Source organism: Ambystoma mexicanum, chromosome 8 (genome assembly GCF_040938575.1).
Source record: "Ambystoma mexicanum isolate Mex_15411 chromosome 8, UKY_AmexF1_1, whole genome shotgun sequence".
Taxonomy (NCBI): domain Eukaryota; kingdom Metazoa; phylum Chordata; class Amphibia; order Caudata; family Ambystomatidae; genus Ambystoma; species Ambystoma mexicanum.
The window spans coordinates 603533127-603557446 of NC_090929.1; the positions used below are offsets into that span (position 1 = coordinate 603533127).

Below are 24320 nucleotides of genomic sequence, written 5' to 3' on the forward strand. Positions count from 1 at the left end.
CGGGTCTGCACGACCTGGGGAAAGGCAACTGGCCACATACTGTGGCCAAATACTGTAAATGCGGTATGGTTCATTAAAAAGAAGTACACATATTATAAAAGTAAACTACTGCCACCAGTTCGTCCTAGGCACATTTGTACAATCACCAAAAAATCCTTTCAGGGGGGTCTAGGGCCATAAAACAAAAGGACCCCTATGCACGGTACTGTAAAGGTACTTGGCACAAAGATAAAAAGTTACTAAGAAATGGCAACATAGTCAAACATAGTTTCCCAGTACTGACAGTCTGAAGGATGTGTCAGTTTCCCCACAACAAATGAGCAAAAGCCCAGAGGAGTGCAGCTGAAGGCTGTGCGCCACTCGAAAAAATCAGGTTAGGTTAGCCAAACAAAAGCAAAAAGTTTTGGGGGTCCATAAATGGCGGGAAATCTTTCCTAACACCTGGGTAATCGCTGCAGATGGAACCATTAGAGAGTGTGATCAGCACCTCACTGACAAAGGAGGCAGTGCTTAAATGTTCCATCCTGTGTAACCCGGTCCTTTGGAAACCGAAAGATAGTAATTGACCCTATGTGTCAGGTGAGCAATGGAGCCAATATAGAGGGCAGAAGAAGGAGGAAATCAAGGAAGAGTACTATGAATAGGGAAGAAGAGAACCCCAGAGAGTGGATTGTTTGTGTGAAGTCAGGTGGAGAGGAGGTGGATCCAAGAGACCAGGTGGGGAAGGGCAGTGGAACTGAGCATGGTGGAAAATGTGGTGGAGATTGCTACAGATGAGGTGTTGGATTGTGAGAGAGAGTGGTACCTGAGTGAAAGCATGCACAACTGATTGGTGGAAGGTAGGAGCTAGGATATGAGGGACTGAGATGGGGGAAAGCTGAAGTCTTTTGGACATCCCTCTGGTCAGAATATAGATAGTAATTGCTACAGATCTCCGGTTACAACCCAGGTAACAACGCTGCTGGGCTATGGAGGTGTGAAGACAAGAGGGATGGCCGTTAGCATGCCATGTCAGTCAGTTTCAATCTCACAAGTGCTGCCTAACAAAAAACCTTGAACCATCTTCTGGAGTCTGGATATTCGTAACGCCATTTGTAACAGGGACCACAAACATTTATTCTTTGTTGAATTTGAATAGTTACTCAATAGACAAAAAAGGCCTGAATCCCGCTTCCTTCTCTTCGTTCCTGAATCTTCCTGTGCCCAATCTCGTTTGTCCCTTTTGACATTAGATCGTCCTCTACCCTTTATCTTTCCAGCTACAACATTAACAAGTTTGTTCTCAATTCTGATCAGTAACCTTATTGTCTGATTTGTACTGTTTCAATATTGTGTGTAGCATTTTAAAAATAAAATATGAATACAATTGGGCTACAATATAAACAAAAATATAGCCTATTTGACAGTGTCCACTGGCTAGTGAACTCGCTGGTAAATACTTGGACCATACGTGCATTCCCCTCCCCCTCTGTCTTGGAGCCTACTTTTGGCTTATCCAGGTCAAAGCTTGAGTCATTTGCTATAACTCCCGCCAGCCCCTGTTAGACTAAGTACGGGTGGGGGGAGGACGCTTTCAGGCTCTCTGGGGTTGCCAACTAAAACTGAAAAATGGCCAAACTCTAGAGCAGTGAACCAGAAGCTTGTGTATAGGCGTGTTATAATTTCCATATCATGTCCAGGGCGAAGCTCCAGACTCTTTAAAATGGGATTAAGATGACTGTTTTAATATAAAAAATCATTCAGGCGACTGCTTTTAATAGAAAACAATAAGCAGTAGAACATCTGATTATATTCTAAAGAGCCTGCTACCCCCTGTACATCCTTTCCGCCCCCTGGTGGGGGGGGAACAACCCGTAGGTGGGGGAAGCCCAGAAACAATAATTTTACTCAAGCGGGCTGGCTGGTGTCGGGGCTCGGTATGAAAATGTTTGAACAACACTGCTATAGGGTAACAATGTTGCAATAGAAGAGTAAATAAAGCTTATGCAAGGGGTTAGTCTAAAGGCCGTGGTGTCCTGGTTCTGTGTCCAAGATCCCTAATCTCGCCAATAGAGCTTCAAAGTTTGCCTTCCCCTGAAAAGCTTCCATCAGTTCTCCATGTCTTCAAGATACCCCCACATGCTGCTTTCTAGGCTTTGTCAGGTGATGTCCTCCAGGTATGCCAGTTTTCTGGAGTTTATATTCATATCTCCCATAATCTCCCACCAGGGCAAAAGCTAGTGCATCGTACTCTTGCTCTGTGTATATCTTTAATGGATCTGGGCTGAATGTTCTCCCTCCCAGCGCCCACACGGCATGCTTTTTTTGGACTGCAGTAATTAGAAGTCCAAGGTTTACTCTGTCATGCTACTCTTCTTTCCAACGCCGGTGGATTTAGGACTCCCATCAGGAACTGGGCAACAGCCATGGCAGGCTAGGTAAGATGCTCCTTGTCATTAATCCATGGCTCTTGCCTGCTTCTGGGTTATAAAGCTTAGGCTCTGTAAATAATTTGAAACACTGTTAGATTCTAGGCTACCTGGTTTAGCCACCAGTTGTTTTCTCATTCTGCTACTCTCCCCGCTAACACACCATCTCTGTGCAATGCTGTCCTAGCTCCAACATCACTTGCCTCCTCGGCCCTTTTTTTTGTGTCCCGGGATTTAAGTGCCCCAATAATGGATGAGATTACTTCCCCCTTTTAACTCACCACCAGGGTTGTGGTTTTGGCTGTAGTATTGCAGGGTCACCTCCGTTTCGTGTGTTTTCACCCCCTTTTGCTATGGCTATCAAGTGTTGATCATTTGTAAATTAGTCCCAATGGACCAAGTGCTCAAAAGTACCTCCCACCATAGTGAACCAAGGCAGAAGCGATATGGCAATGTAGAGGAGCAGCTGCATTCCTCTACAAGAAGTCCCGCCCCCCCTACCTCCTATATGTTGGAAGCCTGAGATTGTGCCATGCTGAACACTAGCAGCTGTGACCATACCACAACGAGTATTAGGAAGAAGATATCCTCTGAGAAAACCCTACCAAATGTATCCTCAAAGAGACGACAATCTCAGGGAGGAACTCCCTGAAGGAATATGAAAAAGAGTGAAAGAGAAGCCAGTGATGTCACAAGAAACGAGTGTGACGCACTAAGAATATTGATTGAAGAGAATGCATGGATCGTACAGAAGCTGATGACAAAGTTAAGAATCGAGTAAAATTTCATATAAGAGAAGAAGATTGCATGTGTCTGAAGCACTGCACAAAATGCAAGCCGTTCAATAACTGTTCAGATGCTGAAACTAAAGCAGATTAAGTAATTTTAGAAGCTGGCTATATGTAGTGAATAGACTGCAGGCGAAGCTGCCACTGTATAGAAGCTGGACATCAGTGTCATGAATTTAGTAATCCCAGACCCATGGAGAGGAAAGGCCGAGAACTGGGTTGCAGCAGAAATAAGCTGAGATTGTGGAAACAAATGGCGAGGATGTTTGGCCTGGTGTCAAAGCTGAATCAGCCAAGACTGGTTATCTATTCTTGAAGGCAGTAATCGGGTGAAGGTGAATCATCCCTTGTTAAGGTGCAAAGAAAGAACACCAAGCATGCCAAATTTTATTCATTGAAGACATTTAAATGCTTTAAAATAGACCTGTAACGTGAGCCAAGGATGGAAATAGAGTTGAGCGTGGAGTTCTAGAACAATGATTGTGCGTGCTTGAACTCCCATATATTCCCAGAGACAAGAATACTTTGCGACGCCAAGTTCAAAGACCATCTTTATGGCAGAAGGCATGGGTGATGAGAGACGTTGGGCTAATTGGGTGGTGAGGTAAAGTCATGTCCACCTCTTGGCACCTGGGTCCGAGCTTACATGCTGCTAAATGAACCGAATATTACAGACATGACACAAGAATGCCAACCAATTTTAGAGGGCCTTATATTGAAGTGTCTTATAGTTTGAAGACCAATGATATACTGGGCCTCATTAGAAGTTTGCTGGTCCGGGACCTACAGTACTGTGTAACGCTCACCTGACTCCCACGGAGGCGCTGGCCTGGTTCGCGCTGTTGTGACCTCGTCTAAGGTGATGCGCAGGGGTCGGGAGACGGACTGGACCGGGCCCCAAATCTGGCTTGTCTGACTCGCAGAAGTATCCTTCTGTAGGTGAAAATAGGGGGTTAACTGTCTGCGGGGTAATGCAATCGGCCTCCCACTTACCCCTCTCACCCTCTTCAAAACCCTTCTGTGCTTCCCCATAGCGTCTCACCTTAGAGTCTGGAAGGACGAGCTCTCCATCCTGCTTCTGATGCAGGGGCGCGTTGGTATCCAGTTACTTCACTGGATTTTCGGATTGGTGAGAACCAAACTTGCTTGGCTTCCAGGTAAGTTTTTGATAAGTGGTTCCCCTTGTGTCCATGCATTAATGTTCTAATGCTAGTGTCTTTTTCCCCATAGGGGATGGGGTACGGAATGCCAGGGCACAAACACCGACCCGAGATGAGAGGTGAAATCCTTGTGGAAATCAGGTAAGTCTTTAATGAGCGTCTTGGTAATGTCTTTTCATTCGCTCATTAACGCTGATGTCTTTTTCCCCTTAGGGGCCAGGGTCCTAAAATGCCTGGATGCGGCGCGGACCCGAAACGAAAAGGGAATGACCCAGCAGGTAAGTCTTAACATGGAGATTTAGCTTCCCTTTTCCCTTCTTTCTCTCACCTTCGTTATTGTCTTTTTCTCCCTAGGCGCTGGGGCGCGACTGTGAATCCGGATGGTCGCTGCAGAACATGGAAGCGCCCATAAAGATGAGTAGAATGAGGCGCTGCAGCGATCGATGTGATGTGCTTTTAAAAATAAATGTCTTCCTTTTCAGGATCGCCGGCGAAATGTCTCCGAGATGCAGATTTAGCAGGTAAGGCCTTTTCCTTCTTCTGTTCTCTTGTTCCCTTCCTTTGCAGGTGATTCAGGATGCTGGCAGGCGTGGCAGAAGTCAGGATGCAGGAGCAGACACGGTGAGCGACCAGCTGCTAGATGCAGAACAACGCGAAGCACGTGTGGCTGATCGGGTGTGGTTTAAATAGCCTTGGAAGAAGTTCCTAGAATGTGTCCTTCCTCCAATCAGGTATGTATACTTCCCTGACCACGGCCGGGTGGTAAATGAGTCCCACAGGTAAAGTAGTTCCTTTCAGGCCTCAAGGAGGCCGGGGTTCTGCAGCATGGTCTGCATCAGGTAAGTGCACCCAAACACTTTCATAATGAGCCTGCCGCCTATGGCGCCAGGACTGACGTTTTCTATGAGCCTGGCGCCATAGGCGCCAGGACACTGTCCAAAGGGCCCCTATAAGGGGTTGCTGGGACCTTCCCCGGGGACCTGATGTCCGCTTTCGGGGACGCAGGGCCTGAGCCTGCTCCTCAGGAGCGGGCATTGTGACATACTGGTAAGCTTGCCGGTACGGTAGTTCCCAGACTGGCAAACTACGAATTGTGCACGTGGGTGTCTTTCTCCCCGCTAGGTGGGACCTGGCGGGCTGAGCGGCACCTGCGAGCACAGCATGTCGGATGCACTGGCACCATTATAAACGGTGCGAAGCATCCAACCTCACCATTTCCATTCAGACTTATGGGGCTGAATGGGAATGGGGAGCATCTTTTTTCCAGCACCCGCAAATGGGCAATTACCGGGTCTGGCAGGGGCATAATGGCCCAGTAATTGCCCATTCGCGGGCGCTGTAAAAAAAATTACAACGGCGGCAGCCGTGCCTGTCTCACAGGCACGGCTACCGCTGATGTCATAATGAGGCCCACTGTGTACTTAATAGTGTTGAAGATTACATGTTTTTAGAGGTAGACATAAGCTGTCCACCCGACAGTAGATATCCAACAACAATCCCACCCCTTATAGAAAGTATACTTTGATGTTCCCCTTGACCCTATCACACAGGTGTTTCTCATTTGTCACGTAGTATGACATCACCTATGACAAATTCTTAGTATATAAATGTGTTTTTATAAGAAATTCTCTGAGAGCTCGAGCAAACATCTGTTGATGTCTGGCATAACTCTCTGTTTTAGATAATTGTTAATAAAACCGCAACCTTTGCCATCTTACTGAGTTGGATCAATTATTTGATGTCAGTTATTCTGCATTTCCATCCATTGCATGCACGTTATTCAAAGGGCCCTAAACTCAGCAAGCTTGCGGACACCATCTTCAGTGCCTTGTACTGCAAGTGAATGTGTTCTCTTTAATGATATGAAGGCACTGTTTGCGTGCATGCACTGGCCACACCCATCTGATTTATACTGGACTCCGCTATGCATTTTACTCCAAGTTGTCTTTAATCTTGGGGTACATGACATAGAGTTTGTCTGCTCTCCATACAGGTGCATGGAGCAAACCAAAAGAGTGGCAGGATTTCCTATGGAATTGTTTATTCTCATTGTGCTCTGATGTTTGGATGCCCATTGATTCTGTTCCCTAAAGCCATGTCTTCATGAGGCTTCAATGTCAGAGAATTGTCATTTGTTGTCCAGCTAAAACCTCTGCAATTGGGTTCGCCACGGGTGGCATTTTTTTCTGAAGGGATGGTAGGAGAACTCTTTGTGGGTGCTTTGATGGGAGATTGTGTGGACTCCCTGTATGTTGTCTCCAGGTGTTGGAATACATGGGAGTTTAGTTCCTCTAGCTCCCCCAGTACACCTCTAGGACCCCTGAGGAAGTCACCCCATCATGTGCCTTTCATTGCACCTTCAATCAGACCGACTCTCCTCCTAAGAGTGGACCTTGACTGCTAAGCCATTGCTGACAGTAGATAAGTTGGTGAAAGTTTGCATGTATCGCTGTAGCCTAGTTGCTGGTCAGAGACGGTAATCCCCTAACACAGGGCTGAGAGAAGCCAATCCAACAGTGAGGTAGGCTGTGCCTGGACCAGCTAACACTTGCACTGCGGTATATCCTTAGTAGTCGATGCCGGAAAGCCTTCCTGTGGAGAGAAAACACAACACCGGAGTGATCTTTGTGTCAGTGGGCTATAAGACCTAATAATTGGAAGTGCCAAATCATGACCTTCTGGACCTGAGCTAGCAATGTGAAATTGTCTTACCTATAATTAGAGGAGTCATTTTCCTAACTCTGGGCATGGCAACCTGCTGGGGAATACCCCAGGACCCTGCAGTTTCTAGGCATCTTTTTCTTGCATTTCAATATTTTATTTTACATTAGCCATAAACAAAAGATACAAAACAATAACGTTTCAAATATCCAGCATAGGCTCAAAGATGAATTCACTAATTTGGTAACCAAAGATGAGCTAACTAAAATTTACTGAACAACATCGCTAAGGAAGAAGAGATAAGAAAAGAGGAGAGGAGGTAACAAAAAGAAGACATAAATAAATCATACTGACTGTACAATTCATGAATATTCAAAAACATTTCCCAACATGACAATTTCATTTGTACCATGCATACAACATTGAATTACAATAAGACAGGTCAGTATATGCCGTCAGTTCGGAGACATTAGCCATAAACATCAAGGAAGCTCCCACGTGTGTCCAAAAACCTATGAGTACCTCCAGTTTGTTTGTGGATTGCCATTTCATAGGTGGAAACGGTAAGCAACTCTTTCAACCAATCGTCGAGGCAAATAGATGCAGACGATTTCCAGGACCTTAAAATAATCTTTTTAGCAATCATACAAACCCGGAGGAACATGTTTTTTTTTATTACAGAAATCAATATCCTCCAACACAGATACATCCCCAAGCACCACAAGAGATGCAGCCATTGGAACAGCACAGCATAAGACTAAGCCCAGTCGTTCACAAACTCCCTCCCAGTATGTTTTCGTTTTGGGACAGAACCAGATCAGATGACTGAGAGTGCCCCTTGCTTGCTTGCACTTCCAGCACAATTCGTTTTCCAAAAGGTGTCTCTTGAACATGCCCACAAGTATCCAATAAGTTCTAAAAAGGAGTTTGGTTTGCGATGCTCTTAGGCACCAGTCCATGTTCATCAACCGTATATTACCACAGCACCTCAGCCAGCAACCCTGATGAATCACTTCACCCAGTTCTTCAGCCCAGACATTCACAACCTCCAGATCACTCTTATGACATGTTTTCAGGATTCCATACATAGTGGCAGCTGGGTGAATTGCACGTTTGCAAGTTTCCAAAGCTGACCCAGCTGTACCCTGCGTTGCCAATTGTGAAGGGTCCATAGTTAAGCTGATGATGATCTTCTATTGTCTGTATTCAGCATAAGTGCATTCACTCATATCAAAAGTGTGGAGTAACTGCGCAAATGGGATCCATTTGTCCACTTTAACCAGATCCTTAATGTACTTGACTCCCGCTAGAACCCACGCCGGCCAAAATAGTACTTTCCTTTGAGAATTCAATGCTGGATTGAGTCAGATCGAGGCCTACAGAAACAAATATGGATTGGTTCCTACATGATTGGATATGTTACACCAGCATTCCTTCATAAAAGCCAGTCAACGGGTTTTGCCCTTTGGACTGTCTTGCCACTGTTGTCAGTAAAGCCTTTGGAGCCAGTTGCGATAATGCATTACTTTTCCTTAATATTTCAACTGTTTGATCTCCATCCATGTCGATAACCTTGCAGCTTTTTCAAGAACTTACAAATTCTCACCACAGCCTGATATTTAAGTTGTACATTTCTACTAGCACTAGTAGAACTTTGTAACAGAACATATACAGAATAATTATATCTGTGGAATTAATGGACTCAAAATTGATATATCATACTTTTAATTATAAGAATAATCCATATTCGCATGATTCATAGAATACCACAACCCCACAACGCTATACAGGTCCAAAGGATCAATGCAAGTACATTTTGCTGATATAAAAATGTTCTAATACAATTCTAATGCAACTTTTAAAAAAGGGTCTGGGAGCCCGTCTACTGAGAATGAACATGGCTGAATAACCTGTTCTGTGGGATGTTGCCCACTTAGGAGGCTCTACAACCATGTATTAGTTCACTGTACCTTTCACAGAGGAGAAATCTCCATTTGCATATCAGTTTGGTCTCACCCACTTAGGCAGTCCAGCATCGAAATGCTATAAAATTCTCCTCTGAACAAGAGTACCAACAGCAAACCCCGGACACGTGTTTCGGCCTTGTCAAGCCTCATCAGTGAGGTGAAGCAATCCTCTCTACCCACAGTGAGCAAGGGGGCTTGGGAGCCACGCTTGGAGTACCAAGGGTAACTTAGGTTGAAACCCCAAGTTCCTAAAATAAAAAAAGGGTCTGGAAGCCCCTCTTCCGAGAGCAAACACGGCCAAATAACCTGTTCTATGGAATGGTGCCCGGACTGCTTGCTTGCTCGGATCTACAACACAGCGAGACAATCAAAGTAGGAGCACAAAGCTGAATTCTATGGGATCTGTCATTTAGTGCTCTTTTGATGCATGTCACCCAAATGAAGATAGTTCATTGTGAATGACAGATCCCATCTGTTTCAGCATTGTTCTCCATCTTTGATTGTGTCACTGTGAGTTATCCCCATTTTGATTTCTTGCACAGGTATGGCGGGGTGCACTAATGATTTTTAGTGGACATTGATCATTGACAGAGTGTCCTTAGTGTTTCCCTATACAGGTAAAAAATATATTTTTCCACTCTGAATAACTAGACTAAAAAAGCAGTATGTACAATGAATGTCCCGTCAAATAAAATTTGAGACCCCACAATCGCCTCTAAATGAGCAGTTTTATAATTTATTTGATATAATTACATTCTTTTGTAGTATCTTTCACCCAGAGGAAGACGTGCTAATTAAGCATAGATGTTGAACCCGGTTGGTGTCAGTGTTCATGTTGGCACCATTAACATTGACGGTGGCCAAAGAACACTATTAATGAGTTGACAATTGTATGACCACCTGCCACAGATAATATTGTTGGGCTGAGTGGTGGTTCTTGCACTTTCTTCACTTTCAGTCATGTTAACATGGATGTGAGTGTATGCTTATATGTGCGAATGGTTGTGTTTTTGAGTGTAGGTTGATGTATTCTACATTTCTGTATGTACTTCTATGACATTGTATGGTATTCTGAATATTATTGAGATTTCTTGATGAACTGTGCCATGTGTTTTGTATTAGAATTGTGTTAGAATAGTTTTGTATTAGCAAAATGTACTTGCATTGATCCTTTGGACCGGTGTAGTGTTGTGAGGTTGTGTTGCTCTATGAATCGTGTTAATATTGATTATTCTAACAATGAAACTATGATATATCAATTTTCAGTCAATTCATTTCACAGGCATCATTATTTTATGTATGGTTGGTTTATCCAGTATATGATATTCTGTGTGTTCAAGGTAACCTGCCCTTCAGTTATTCTTTCATCTTGTAATAGACCGGAGTGCTACACGCTGTGCTACTAGTGTCTTTCAGTTTGCTTACATCTCAGTAATAACTAGCCTCCTTAAATGCCATGACGCAGGTACCACATCTAGAAGGCTTTTCAAACGAGTTCAGGAACATACGTCTTTAAATAACTCGGTTGGTCTCTCACAGTTATTAATTGTATGAGCGTGGGCTTTTCCCGTGAGACTTGTGTCCAGAGGGTCACAGAATACACATTTGTGAATCATAGAGTTTGACGATTTTCATAGACTGAGTTGAGCACACAGTTGTTTCTTAGGTGATCCTCACTTGTTGGTGAGTTGATTCTTTTAGGAATGGCATCAGACAAAACCAAAATTTACGACGACAAATATGTTGAAGACCTATTGGCTCAAGCCTCTCTATTTTTAGAAGGTGAAGGTCCTTTAATTAATAACCTGAGTAACTGGGACGAGTTGGTTCAACTGAAAAAGAGACTGGTCAGAACGGAATTACATGGCTCCATCATGATTGAATATCTTAGATCAGGTACTTTACCACAAGGACTAGTGGTACGAAACAAACCCTGTTTATTTTTGGACGATAAACGTTTCATATTGCAATGGAGCTATATAGCTAATAAGTGCGGATGCGGTTGGGTTATTTTGATCATTGATACAGCTCATGCCGTGACCTTAAAACTTACAGGAGACCTTGAGACAATGGATGATGCCATCAAAAAACTTGTTCCGTTGGAAACATATAAAAAGCGATTAGATGAAATCTCGCGTGAAATGGTTGAGTTCAAAGATTTTTGCACACAAGAACGCATAACAAGGATGCACAAGGACTTCACTCAATTTTCTCATGAAAATGCATTTCAATATACCAAAGAGGGGTATGTGTCCCCCTATATGTCTCAGTAAGGACAACAAGGACAAAGAGCCAATACATCATTCAGCTCAGGTAGTTCGAATGGAGGAGGGTTCAATAGAGGAAACGGGCAAAGACCTTTCAGAAACCGTGGGCGTCAACGACGAGGTAACAACCGTAGTCGGAGACCCCAACAAAGAAGGGCAGCATATAACCAGTTCACCCCAGGACAACAACAACCACCTCCACAACAACATCATCATACGGGCAGTATTCCTACGGTCTCTTTTTTGGACAAGCGTTCCATAGGAGACAACTGGGGCCTAGACGAGAGGAGTACAAGGAGCAACCATCCTTATTGGTTAACTTGTCAACATATTTACCAACACCAGCAGAAGAATTGATCTTGAACAAAGGTTTGGGTTTTGTTCCCACAGCACATTACGATAGCTTCCACACTCATTTAGAAATTGAACTACTTTTGCGGAAGATTCATCTGAAACAATCTTTTGCTGATACACACAGTGATCAGGAAAACAATGAGGGTGGATTACGCAATAGATCCACGTTTGACCCTCCCACAGCTAGCCACACTCCCGAAGCCATTGTCTTCGCAAAAAGGGTGTGGAAAGATTTGAAGGTCCTTGAGAGTACTCCACCCGGTCCTACTTTTCAAAATCTCAGCAATACTGAAAAAGCAGCTGTGAAGAGTTTGGCTAACAACAAGAGCATTGTGATACGTAAAGCAGACAAGGGGGGAGCTGTGGTAGTTCAAGACAAGAGTACATACATTACTGAATGCAACAGACAATTGGAGGATACCAACTTTTATGCTCCTATCGATACTGCCCCCACTAAAAGATTGACAGCCTTAATACGCAATAAAGTGGACAAAGCTTTTGAGAGAGACTGGATTTGCAAACGGGAACATGATTACTTATGTGTTTCCAAACCCTCCACCGCGAAATTTTACACACTACCTAAAATACATAAGTCTTTGACGAACCCACCAGGCCGTCCTATTGTGTCAGGCACTGGCGCAGCATTGGAACCCCTTTCCAAACTAGCTGACAAATACTTAAAACCATTTGTTCTCAGCATGTATTCCTATATACAGGATACCACTGAAGTTATTAATTGCGTCGAGAATATGAGCTTTGATCCTAAAACACAACTACTAGCTAGTCTGGATATTATAGCCTTGTACACGTGTATTCTGCAGAAAGAGACCCTGGAAATGCTGGAAGATGTTCTTTTAACCAATAGAACCACAGGCACAACTCCGAACAGCTTTATCTTATGGTGTGCTGAGATGGCGCTCACCGAAAATTACTTGTTCTTCAATGGTAAACTTTACCATCAAATTCATGGGACGTCAATGGGCTCACCCGAAGCCCCTACAGCAGCCAATTTATAAGTCAAACACTTTGAACTTGCACACGTTTATCCTTCCTCCAATCCTTTTTTTACCAAGATCGCCCTATGGAGGAGGTTCATTGACGACATCCTGATTGTGTGGGAAGGGTCCGAAGAATCTTTTGCTGAGTTTGTTCTATGGATTAATTTGAGGAATCTGTTCCTTAAATTTACCTACACCTGTAGCAGAGAGAAAATCAATTTCCTTGACGTTACCATTGGAGTGAATGAAACCAATACCGCTCTGAAGGCTAGTCCATTTCACAAACCCACGGACTGAAATGCGTTGCTAAAATTCGACAGTTGCCACCCCAGGCACAGGTGGGAGAACCTACCGTTCGGGCAGTTTTTACACCTTAAAAGAAACAGTACCCTTAATCCTACGTTTCTGAATGAAGCAGCACTATTGACATCCAAATTGGAGGCCAGAAGTTATCCATCTAGGATAGTCAAAAGGGGGGCCTTCAAAAGAGCCAAGCACAACAATAGGGATTCTCTTTTGGAATACCACCATAAGAACCCTACCACTAACAAAATTGTTTTTGTCAGTACTTTCTGCCCCAGATCTAACCTTGTCACCAAAATAGTACGTAAAAACGGGCATATTTTGGCTGGAGGCGAATGTCCTCTACAGTTCCCCTTGTGTGCATACTAAAGAACTTCCAACTTAAAAGAGTTACTCACGAAGAACGATATTACATCTAAACAAGGGCATGTAACAAGTGTCACTGAATCTTGGGGTTTGCCTATCCTTACAGGACACGCCCCTTGTGGTCATTGCGTCAACTGCAAATACACAAAACGCACAACAGAAGTCGATATAGGCCTTAAATGCCTGTGGAAATCAATTCACGAAATGTAATTCCACTGATGTGGTATACGCGATTTGGTGCCCGTGTCATAAACCTTATGTTGGGATGACTGAAAGAAAAGTTGGATGAGTGAACATAGGAGTTGCATAAAAAGGAAAAATATTGCGGCCCCGCTAGTCAATCATTTTCTCATAATGGATCACAGCCCGGATAACTTACTATGGACAGTCTTATGGCAACTAGACAAATCCAAAGTCAACGATAACAAAACAGACAAACTTCTGTTGAAGGAGAAATGGCTCATATTTCTCACGAGATCAGCTATTACCGGCCTCAATGAACAGTCCGATTGGCCCCGTAACATTCCTCATGCCTCTAATTGATTAAAGCTAGTTGCTAATCCAGCTCATATTACAACTATAGTGTATTGCTTTTCCGTTTAAATAGGCGGGTTGTGTACATTTTTCCTCAACTTTGAGGTTCAGGGGGCTTCGCACCTTACCCATCTTGTTTTTGACAATCCGATCACCCCGTTCTCACGTATCATGATGCCTTGGCCCTTAATACTCTGTTCCGTATCCCCATACGCAGTACAGATGCAGTTATCACCTGACCCGTCACATGGTTGGCTCACCACACCTCCTGCCTCTACTTATACTTCCGGGTTAGTCGCAAAGACGGCAGATAGGAAACGCCGTGTTTCAACAGACCCAAGCGCTTGGGAGCTCGCGCTGTCTGCTACTTACGGACACTTGGTAAACCGCACATTTCGCTCGGGTTATTTTGTACCTGCTTTTGATATGTCACTAGCTGTAAGAGATGCTTGGGTCAGGACGGTCATTTGACTCTTTTCGGTTCTCTCCACGGTTCTTTCTAGAACCGATTACATGTGCATGGAAGAGGGATAATTTCGATACCTTTCATACGAATCAAGGCGGTTATGTGGCAGAAACGTAGCAGCAGAAAGAGAAGTGTTTTTACACCCCTTTTTTTTCTCCCATGAGGGTAAGGGTCCAGTTTCACTCTATTGTGCACCGTGTATGTGTACCTTGCACACACCGCATGGTTTTGGCAATCGGGTGAAATTATAGCATCACAGGTGTGGGCGATAGCACGAAGATGAATACTATCAACCACTTCTCCGTGAGGTGTCACGTTGGTTCGTCTAGTCCACGGTTTACAACACAGACTTTTGGCAAGTGGTGGTAATGCGGTTCAGAGTCACGTGGTGCGCATTCAGCATGCATTGATCAGAGTTGTCTTTTTTGGTGGTCACAACGGGTTTAAGAGATGAATAGCTATCATACAGTGTTAGGCCTGAAAGAAGTGGATAGTTTGCACAGTTCTCATACTAGTTGTGTTGTCTCTTTCTCTTGGTCTACAGAATGTGTTTAAATGTCTACAGTTGAGACGCTCCCCTCTTCACCATTACTTAGCAGTATTTGTAGTGGCAAAACTGGCATTGGTGAGTCTTACTTAAGGTTAATTACAGCCTATTAAGTCGATTTGCGGTATATTACTAACTCAGGTCCCTTTTTCTCTTTCTCTCCTCGTTTGTTTCTTTGAGCTTACCCTCCCTTCCAACCCCCCCTCCCTTTTTTTCTTTAGTGGTTTGTCTTTCTACTAAAAGCTTCAGTCACATGGAAGCACCCCGGCGTGGAGACATTCCTCACCTTCCCAGACAAATTGTAATAATGTGTCTGTTATGATATTCATCTACTGTGTATAGTGGATTTCGTTTTGGATCCCCTGATGAAGTTCACGCAATTTGTTCTAAATATATGTGAATGAAAAATGTCGAACATGTGAGCACCTCACATTGCAAGGTGTGGTTCATCAACCAACTTAGTGTTTTCAGTCACCCCAGTAGCTCTTTTAAGGGGTAGACTATTAACAGAGAGTTGATTAATAACACACTTCGAACAAACCGAGCATAGTGGTTGTTTGGAAGTGCTACATACCAAAGCGTTACTATACACCAGGGTTTGTTTTGTAGTGTTATTCTGTCTAGATTTGTATAGGCAGGAGTCTATAGGGTGTATAGGTGACACCGAGGCAGGTTGGTGTAATTGTTTTTTATCAGTTTTTTAATATTCTTTTCAAACTGATTTAGAACGGTATTGTGGTTTTGTATTTGATGTTTTAGTAAGAGTGCACCATGTTTTACACTTTTTTAAGATGTGTTGATGTTTTTTTAAGATTATTGCATATTGTGTTTTTTCTTTAAAAAAATTGTACTTTGTTATATTTGCTTGTCAAAACCTGGAACTCGGTCCTTATTTGGTCTATGGACCTTGAGTGGGAGTTGAGGGTGAGTTTGCAGAGGAGAGTGACGTGCTGTTCCCTTTTTGTCTAGTATTGTCTAGAAGGCTTTTCAAACGAGTTCAGGAACAGACTTCTTTAAATAACTTGGTTGGTCTCTCACAGTTATTAATTGCAGGTACCACATCTTTCAAAATGACTACATTTGAATAGCAGGATGGTGTGGTGGGTTTCACAGAAGAATAATGCCATATATGTTACTTCGTCAATGTGTGTTTGCTTGCACTTCATTGGAGCAAATATTAACAAAACATAAGCACTTGTAAAAGGCAAATAAAGAGAGTATTTATTTAAATCCAAATGCATTATTCTTAGACCATCTGGTAAATGTAAATTCCTGCCCCCCTAACCCGTTTTCCTTTACCATTGAGGGGATGCCTGGCCACTACCCATTACTGCTATAGATGTGACGCCTAGTGTGGACACTAGTTTTAGATCTGAAGTGGGGGCAGGGGCCCAATGAAGGGTGGAGTACTCCTGGCTTTTTGTTGACAGGATCACTGAAGCCCATGGAGGGTCTCGTCCAGGTCCTGAAGAAGGTGTCATGTGCTACCAATGTCCTCAGAAGCCCATTTCTGGGGCACCCTTGCACTATGGCACGCAGCCCTATAGATAAGTGGTGTATCGGTTACTTTTACTCCTTTAAAAATAGGCAAATACTCCCCAAAAATAAAAATAAGGAGTACAAATACTGCCAACAAAAATGGAAAACTGAAATATTGGTTGATGTTTTGAACCATGCATCTGCATGGATATGTTTGAACCAGTAGTACACTTAATGCCATAGTTATAAAATCTTCTAGTGTTGCTACAAGGAGGTACAAATGCATCTTTCTAATTCGCATGAATAATTTGGTACAAAGAAATATTTATTACAAAACATTTCTATTTTACAGTTAAAACATATTTTTACTCGCTTATAAAATACTCCCGTTCCGAATGGGACTTACTTTTATACTCCCTAAAAAAATCATTTTACTCCCAACTGTAAATAGTAGGGAGTAAAATACTATGGAGGTCATTACGACCTTGGAGGTAGCCATGCCGCTATTTGTGGCATGGCTACCCCCATTCCGGGTACCGGGTCCGGGTTCCTGGAATGGGGAAATACCAGGCCATTCCGACCTTGGAGGACCCGGTATTTCCCCATTCCAGGAACCCATCCCCGGGGAGCATGCTAACAATGGGCCCGTTAATGACAGGCCCATTGTTAGTGTGCTGGTCTGCTCGCGGGACTCGCTAAGGACGCCTGGTTTTACTAGGCGTACTTACGGGGTCCCGCGAGCAAACCTCGTAATGCGGCGGTAGGGGGTTCACGGGCCCGGCAGCTCTACCAGCCCCGTTAACCCCCTACCGCAAATCTTGTAATGACCCCCTATGACTTCAAAATCTTGTCTGGAGCACTGGTGACAAGAGTAGAAGTCTTTTGCTTCAATGAACATGGAATCTCCGATTTGAGCCCTGAGGAGGATCTTGCTGAGTCGCTCTTCTGATGAGGCGTGTTCCACTAGGACCTCTCTCCAGGACAGGAGTGGGGATGGATAATGCACTTCAACTTACTTTCTTTAATAGACTCTTGTTAAACAGGACTCGAAGCCTTGTTTTCATGTGGGGGCATGTGTCGGGATTGCGAGGGGGTTCTGGTGTCTATAGGATGGGCTGTGTCTATGGTAATTAAGCCACAGTTAATTAACCTGATATGCACTTACACTTTTGACAAAGCCTTTTCATTCAGCCTAACATCAATCGCACCCTTCATATACAGCCGTCTTCCCCACATTTTGTTTGTTCCTCTTTCTCAGAGTAACTGGGGACCTTGTCTGATGACCCTACGCATAGGCATGTTCAAATGGTATCACACCAAAAGCTCGTAAATAAAAAGCTGAATGCGCTTTAAGTGCGCATTCGGCTCGGTAAAAAAAAAAAAAAAAACAAAGCCCATAATGCGGAACAAGGGAAGCAGGGAGTGCCGGGGTGTCCCTGCTCCCCTAGTAAGGCATTATGTGCCGCGGGGTTGCAGAGGTGCCCCCTGCATTCATCAAATGTAAAGCAGGGGACAAAAAGGCAAATTCGGAAAAGTGTGAGTTACAAAATGCGAGCAAGTCAGCTCTGCAATTTTGTAACTCGAGTCATTTCACGTACATCCGTTCAAATTAGTCCTGCTTCATAGCTATTTTAGAGACACCACCCCCACCCCCTTCCCATATTGCAACAGGGTGATCTACAGACAACCCAAACCAGAACATACGATCGCCTTTTGCTTTATTTTAGGATTAAACCAAGCAACAGAGATGAGGTTTTAACCGATGTTCCACGAAGTGGTGTTATGATTTTAACATTTAGACTGGCTTTCTGTAGGTCCATGCAATGCAGTCTTTCCCTCTCTCTTCCTTAGTTCGGGTCCTCCTACTTGGCTGAAAACAATCACTTACAGTGTCTGGGGATTCTATAGAGCCCCACACTTTTAAAAAAAATACTTTCTCTCTGTCTGTTTTTTAAAGCCTGTCACTGGCTCCGAACCCTTCCCTCCATTCTCATTTCCCATCTCCTTTGTTCCTGCTTTCTCTTTTCTATCTGGTTACTCCACTACATTCTTCCACTCCTATTCTTCCATTCTCCCTTCCTCCCTTCCTCTTCCCCCTTGGCATTTGCTTTATTTTTTCTCCTCACTCCTTTTGCACTCTACTGATTATCCAGATGACGGCAAGTGGCTGTATCCCATCCAAGAATACGTGTTTGTCATCCAGGAATTATTCAGTGAGTGTCCTATATGTCTGCAAGTAGTTGTGAGGGTTCTGCCATGCATAGTGTGAGGAGTCAGTAATGAAAGGTGGACAACTGCTTGTGTTTTTCTTAAGGTTAGACATTTTATTAAAGAAAAAGATTTCAAATAATTCCTTGCTAGTCGTACATCATCTGGGAATTCCCTACCTAGTCTATATACTAAGCAAATACCTCTTAACGTAGACAAACTGTCCCTCACAATAAACAACAACCCATTCAAAGGAAATCACAAACAACATTAAAGAATGAACAATAAGTAACAAGTATTTTGGATGACCTTCACATGTTTTCTGTAAATCCTTTCCCCAGGGTTTTCCAAAGTCAATTTCCCAAATATAAAAAGGAAAGAAAAGTCATAAAACAGTTCTTGTAAGTTCCAAGTTAAAACAAAAGTTCACTTGGAGCAGTTCTTCAGCTTTTAGTTGAAAAGATCCTCTTCCAATTCCAGCCAAGAAAATAGCGCCAATCTTCATTCCAAAATTATTTGCCACAGTTTAAAGAATAGATTAACAACTTCTTCTTCTACAACTTTACAATTGATTAGAACCTTTGTAGTACAGTTGGTATCATTGTAAGGATGCTTCACTTTGGGTTGTTGCTTTCCTCTTGGCAACCACACCTCTACCACTGTTACCGTGGGAACAGACTCCTTTGTTCCACAGTATGCCACTACTTCAATCAACATCAATGTGACATCCACTGACAGTCTTATACACCACCACAGTTCAGGTACCTCTTCTTCTAGAGCTTTATACTTCAGAATTATTAGCCATATAAAGACAAGACACTTCAGCCTTTACAGGTAGGCAAGGAACTCTTCTTTCCTATGATCCAAGAAAATGGCAGCCTCTTTGGCTGCTCTGTCTGCCTTACTGCCACAAGTATAACCTTCCTGTGCTCCAAGACTGATCTCTCAACTTCAGCAGTCCCAGCATTACAGATTATGTTCTTAATCTTCCTTAGAAGCACCCAGCTCCATTCCCCAGCTATGTACACACCTTCTTGGTTCCAGTAGCTACCCAGAATCTGTATTGCCACTCTTCCAGCTTCAGGTAATACAGCCACACTTGTATCAGAGGACACTGGACCTTTCACAACCTTGCAGCTCAGGTGGATAGATCGAACTATGACTTGCTTCATTATAGAAAGGGTTTGCCTCTTGGCTTGGGTAATGCTTGCTCTTCTTGTAAATACAACTTCTGGAATTAAAAGAATAATTGTTCTGACTTTTACAAGGCTCAGTCTTCAAAGAAAAAACAGATTTAGGCACACGCTGCCAATCTTTAAGATGGACCTTTAATGTTAAAGGGTTCCAAGAGATTGTATTCCCATGTAATATCAGAGATGCTTTCAAACTCCCTTCGGCAACCAGAGTTGGCCACACGCTACTTTCCTTTGATGCTGTATTCACTTGTAACTTTCGTGAAAGTCAATGTTAGGTTTTCGGAATGGTTGCATAAGGTGTTCTCGTTTATAATTGGAGACACACAAGCACTCCGGCTACTTTAAATTGCTTAACAATGGAAAATAATATGCTTTTCTTCTTACACAAACACTGCAGCTCTCACTATTAGTGCACATGTAAACAGTTTATACTTGCTTTTGAACCTAGGTGAGTTACTTTAGAGTTGGTAACAGTTACCAGTAAGGCTTTCTGGGTGAAGCTGAACGCCAAACTTCACTCACCAGCTCCAGGAACACTGCGGTTGTCGACTGATTCACCTTCCGAGCTTCAACTTCTATTACTGCTTTGGGCACACTTGGGACCCACACCGTTCTGCAGCACGGGTGTCTCTGGTCTGGCCACGTCAATGGGGAGTCTCTTGCACTCCTCTGTCCCTCGGCTTGCCTTCTACTATGGGTCTCGGGCTTCCGCACGGTCTTGGCTCTGCAATCACAGCAACTCAACGCACATGGGGAAAGATCCACTCTCAGCACATCTTCCTCAGTGCAATCACAGCAATGCAGGGTTTGTGAACACAGGACTCTCTCAGAACTTGCAGGTGCAATCTGCTGTCTCCACTGTTTCTGTGATCACACTTCCGCTTGAATTGCCAGCCTCGTGCTCTTTAACTACTGCCAGCCTTCCAACTCTCATTCCTTCTCTCCTCTCCTGCTGCAGCCTTTTATACCTCAAAGGTTTGGTAATTGGCTTCAGGTGTGAGCCATAAGTGTCAATTGCCTCACCCTCACAAAGCCTGGTGGACCTAATTGCCTGACTTCTACATCTACATTCTTCTTCAGCCCTCTTCTTTGTCTCCGTCCCTATAGGATTCTGCGACATGTAGTTTACTTCATCAAAGTTAGGTTTTTCTACTTGTTGACTATTTTTAATGGTGTATTTAATTCCCTTAGTACTTTTAACAGAGGGGCTGTAGGTTTTAACTTTATTATACAAAGGTGGTTTAGAGAGGACAACATTTCCCTCATTCCTTATAGTGTACCCTTGGTATTGAGGAGGGGATTTGATTTTAGGGACCAACAGGATTCTTTCTATTGGCATAATATGTTTTGTTGTAACAACGTTAAGGATTACCGGCTTAGATTTTTAGGAGGTAGAGACACATTCAAATGACAATGAGCCAGAACCTATTTTTGGCATAGTGGTAAGAGTCTTCGTGTCAGAGGAAAACTACACTGTCTCATTCAATGGAATCTCCTCACTACCCTGGGCCCGGTCTCCACCTAGGTGATCCTCCCGCAGTACACCACCATCTGGTTGGGATCAGGAAGCACCTACCTTCCACTGGCCACCTGGGGGGGTCTTTAGGCAGGGTTTCAGTGAGGGATCCACAGGATTCTTCATAGTAGGGAGCGGATTCTGCAGTTCCCTCTGCAAATAGTTCTTGTGAACCTCTCACAAACCAGGTTGCTTGTGTGGATCATGCACGCTAGTAGCAGCTTCGTTTTACCCCCTATGCTGTTTTCCCCCAGGAGGCAGATGCTTCCTAGGCTGCCAGAGTTTTACCGTCAGTCAGGCTTGCTATGTCCAAGTGTCTAGGAATGGTGGGGGAAGCCTGGTGTATCAACCATATTCCTCCCCCGGGGCCTACATCACTGAGCTGGTCGCTTCTCGCTGCCATATATTTCCCAGTTCTGTCTCCTAGCTTCAAGCCTGGGACTTTCACAGTTCCCATCCTGCACGGTCCCACTTTCAGTGAACCCTAAAGTATGCATTGTGTCTGCTCGTTTGTTTTCTGCTAAGACTATTCAAATGAAAGTATCCATGATAAGTTTAAAAACACTGCAGCATTTTTCTCTGGAGGAACATTAGTCTCCTATATCTTTTGTTTTCATTGGTTGTGATTTGGGAAGGAGGTTTTTGAAAAGTTATTGCAAAACAAGAGGCCCATCACTTTGCTACTATAACAGGACCTTCCGGGGATCCTGACGGAGAAAGTCCTATTGGCAGAGGTAGACAATCTCAGAAATAACCAGGCTGCCCGGGGAAGACTTGATTATTAATGAGCAATTGCTGTACAGTATAACTGCATGACACTGATAGACCCACTTGCGGTACCGGTCCTGCTCCCCACCAGATAATCAGTTTGGCGGTTCGCAAACCTCTATGGCATTCTTGGGAATTTCTCCTGGCAGAGAAAAAAAAATATATATATGCACGACCAATGCAGCAGCATTCGTGACCCATCACGAGCCATCATTGTACTCATTGGCTCCTTGCCACATTCAAATCCGGATTACATCAAGATCCAACTGACTTTGTGGTCCATGCTGGAGGGTATCTTAAGTATCGACCTGCAGACTGTCCCCCCTATGGGGGTTAGGATTCGGGTCCGTTCCCAACAATATTTTAACCAGAACCATGCCCATAGCCGCTCACCATCGATTAGTCCAAATTCTGGGGTTCCTAGGGCTCTTGCGACAGGAGTGAGGTCTCATGATTGTAATAAGGAGGTTGCTGGGGAGGACTCACTCTCATCGCTGGACCTTGTGGACTCGCTGCTTGGCCCAACTAAGGTGTTGCCCGTGGGCCATTAAAGATCCTGCCTTGGAATATTGCGGAACATAAGCATCATATTGTGTATCCAGCATGGAGCACGTTTGTGAGAACCAACCAGGTCATCTTATTTCAGGAACCTGGACCCTCAACCCGATTGTATTTCAGGGGTATGTGTCATATATGGTCCCTGCTAGTAGAGGCCTAAAGGGTAGACCGTGGGGGGCAGGGGGGTTGGGGACTGGTTAGTGATCTGGGTAGATATTCCCTGAGACAAAGGGAAAATCCCCTCATTCACGGTGCGCTGCGCTGCGCCACCTGTTAGTTGAAAGGTATCCGAATAGGACAACTTGGATAACCATACGTTTGACAAAAAATATGATTCAGGTGGACAGAGTCAAAGTCACAAGGTCATTGTGTTCTGTGGAAAATAAGGTTTATGCTAGAATGTAAAGCAGGTCTGCCGACACGTGTTTCGACCCATGTACCGGGTCCTTTTCAAGGCAAAGCGTAGTCATGGTCGAAAACTGGGCACTTGGAGGCCTGGTCGTGGCTAGTAAAACGTGACAAGTTCGCTACCAATACATAGGCAGATCTTGGAAAACATGTTTAAGTGGTCACGGTCGTTAGGTGCTGGTTCAAGCACGAAAAGGAAAGGAAATCATGCGATGGATCAAAAAATCATGGCACCATGCCGAAATCTAAGGTCGCGGGGCTCAATCCCCTGTGAGGAGGTTGATCATGAAAGAAGAGCAGACTACACTATTCACTAGTCCCTCCCAGGTGCAGCAGCCCACAATCGCTAGTATTTATTCAGTCCCAAACTAGCCCATTTTTCTTTCCCTGTAGCCCAAGCGCCTCACACAACCGGCATACCTCGACTTAGTTTTAGATATTAAGCTGGCTTGAGAGCTGGCAATGATTGCTACAGGGAACCCCGATTTTACAGGTTATGGGGGTTTCCCCTTCATCGGGCACTGGGTTCCTGCAGACTAACCTATATAATAGATCGATTGTGGGGACAGGCTTGGTTTCACTGTTGAGCCTCCAGGAACTGAGTGGGTCTGAGCATCTATCTATTGTGGCGAGCCAATTCCTATAGCCAGCAAGAGACTAAACCTCCAGATGGAACTTCTATCCATGTGGGAAGATATCTGGGAAGACCAGGACTTTGCCTGGTCTAGCCCTCCCTTGAGGATTAGCCCCATTAGGAGAATTCATAAGGCAGTTGTGGAGACGGCTTGCATCTTTGCAAGTTTGCAATTAAGGGCCTGTAACAGTAGACTGTTAGGTGATCTCCCAGCGAAAGCCACTTTTAGGGGACCCCACGGACAGTCCCATATAGATTACTTTTTCATTACATCGAGCAATTGGGCTAGGGTTCATGAATTGGTCATAATGGACCAGTGTGATAGTGACATTGGCCTCTTTCACTTTCTTGCGAGGTGGAGGAAGCTGGGTCTGGGGTGTGGCTTTATTGATGATCCTTCTCATCCTATTGTGGCGGAGGGCCACTCAAGAAAAGTCCTTGAAGTGGGAAAACTGGGTGGATGGAGGTTCGAAACTGGAACTGTATGTAGTCCTTGGGGCTAGTATGTGTGTTATTGCCGATGGGAGTACCCTGGAAGGACTGGTGGTTGTGGAATTTGTAAGGATGAGCAACATCCTAAATTACTCTTATTAACCACCCCGCCGAGTGTGATCAAGAAGCATTTGTCAAGGAATTGTTTGTGGTACGACATGGAGTGCACCCAAAAGAAGAAGTATATAGTGCACTATGTCAAATCCACAGGTCCACGCTACCTCAGTTGCCATCAGGCATAG

The 24320-nt window shown here is 44.1% G+C and overlaps 1 protein-coding gene across 9 annotated transcripts in view; it reads left to right on the top strand.

Annotated features, from left to right (window-relative positions):
* Positions 1–24320, top strand: part of ARHGEF10L (Rho guanine nucleotide exchange factor 10 like) — a 972373-nt gene that overhangs the window by 564583 nt on the left and 383470 nt on the right. The window lies entirely within an intron of this gene.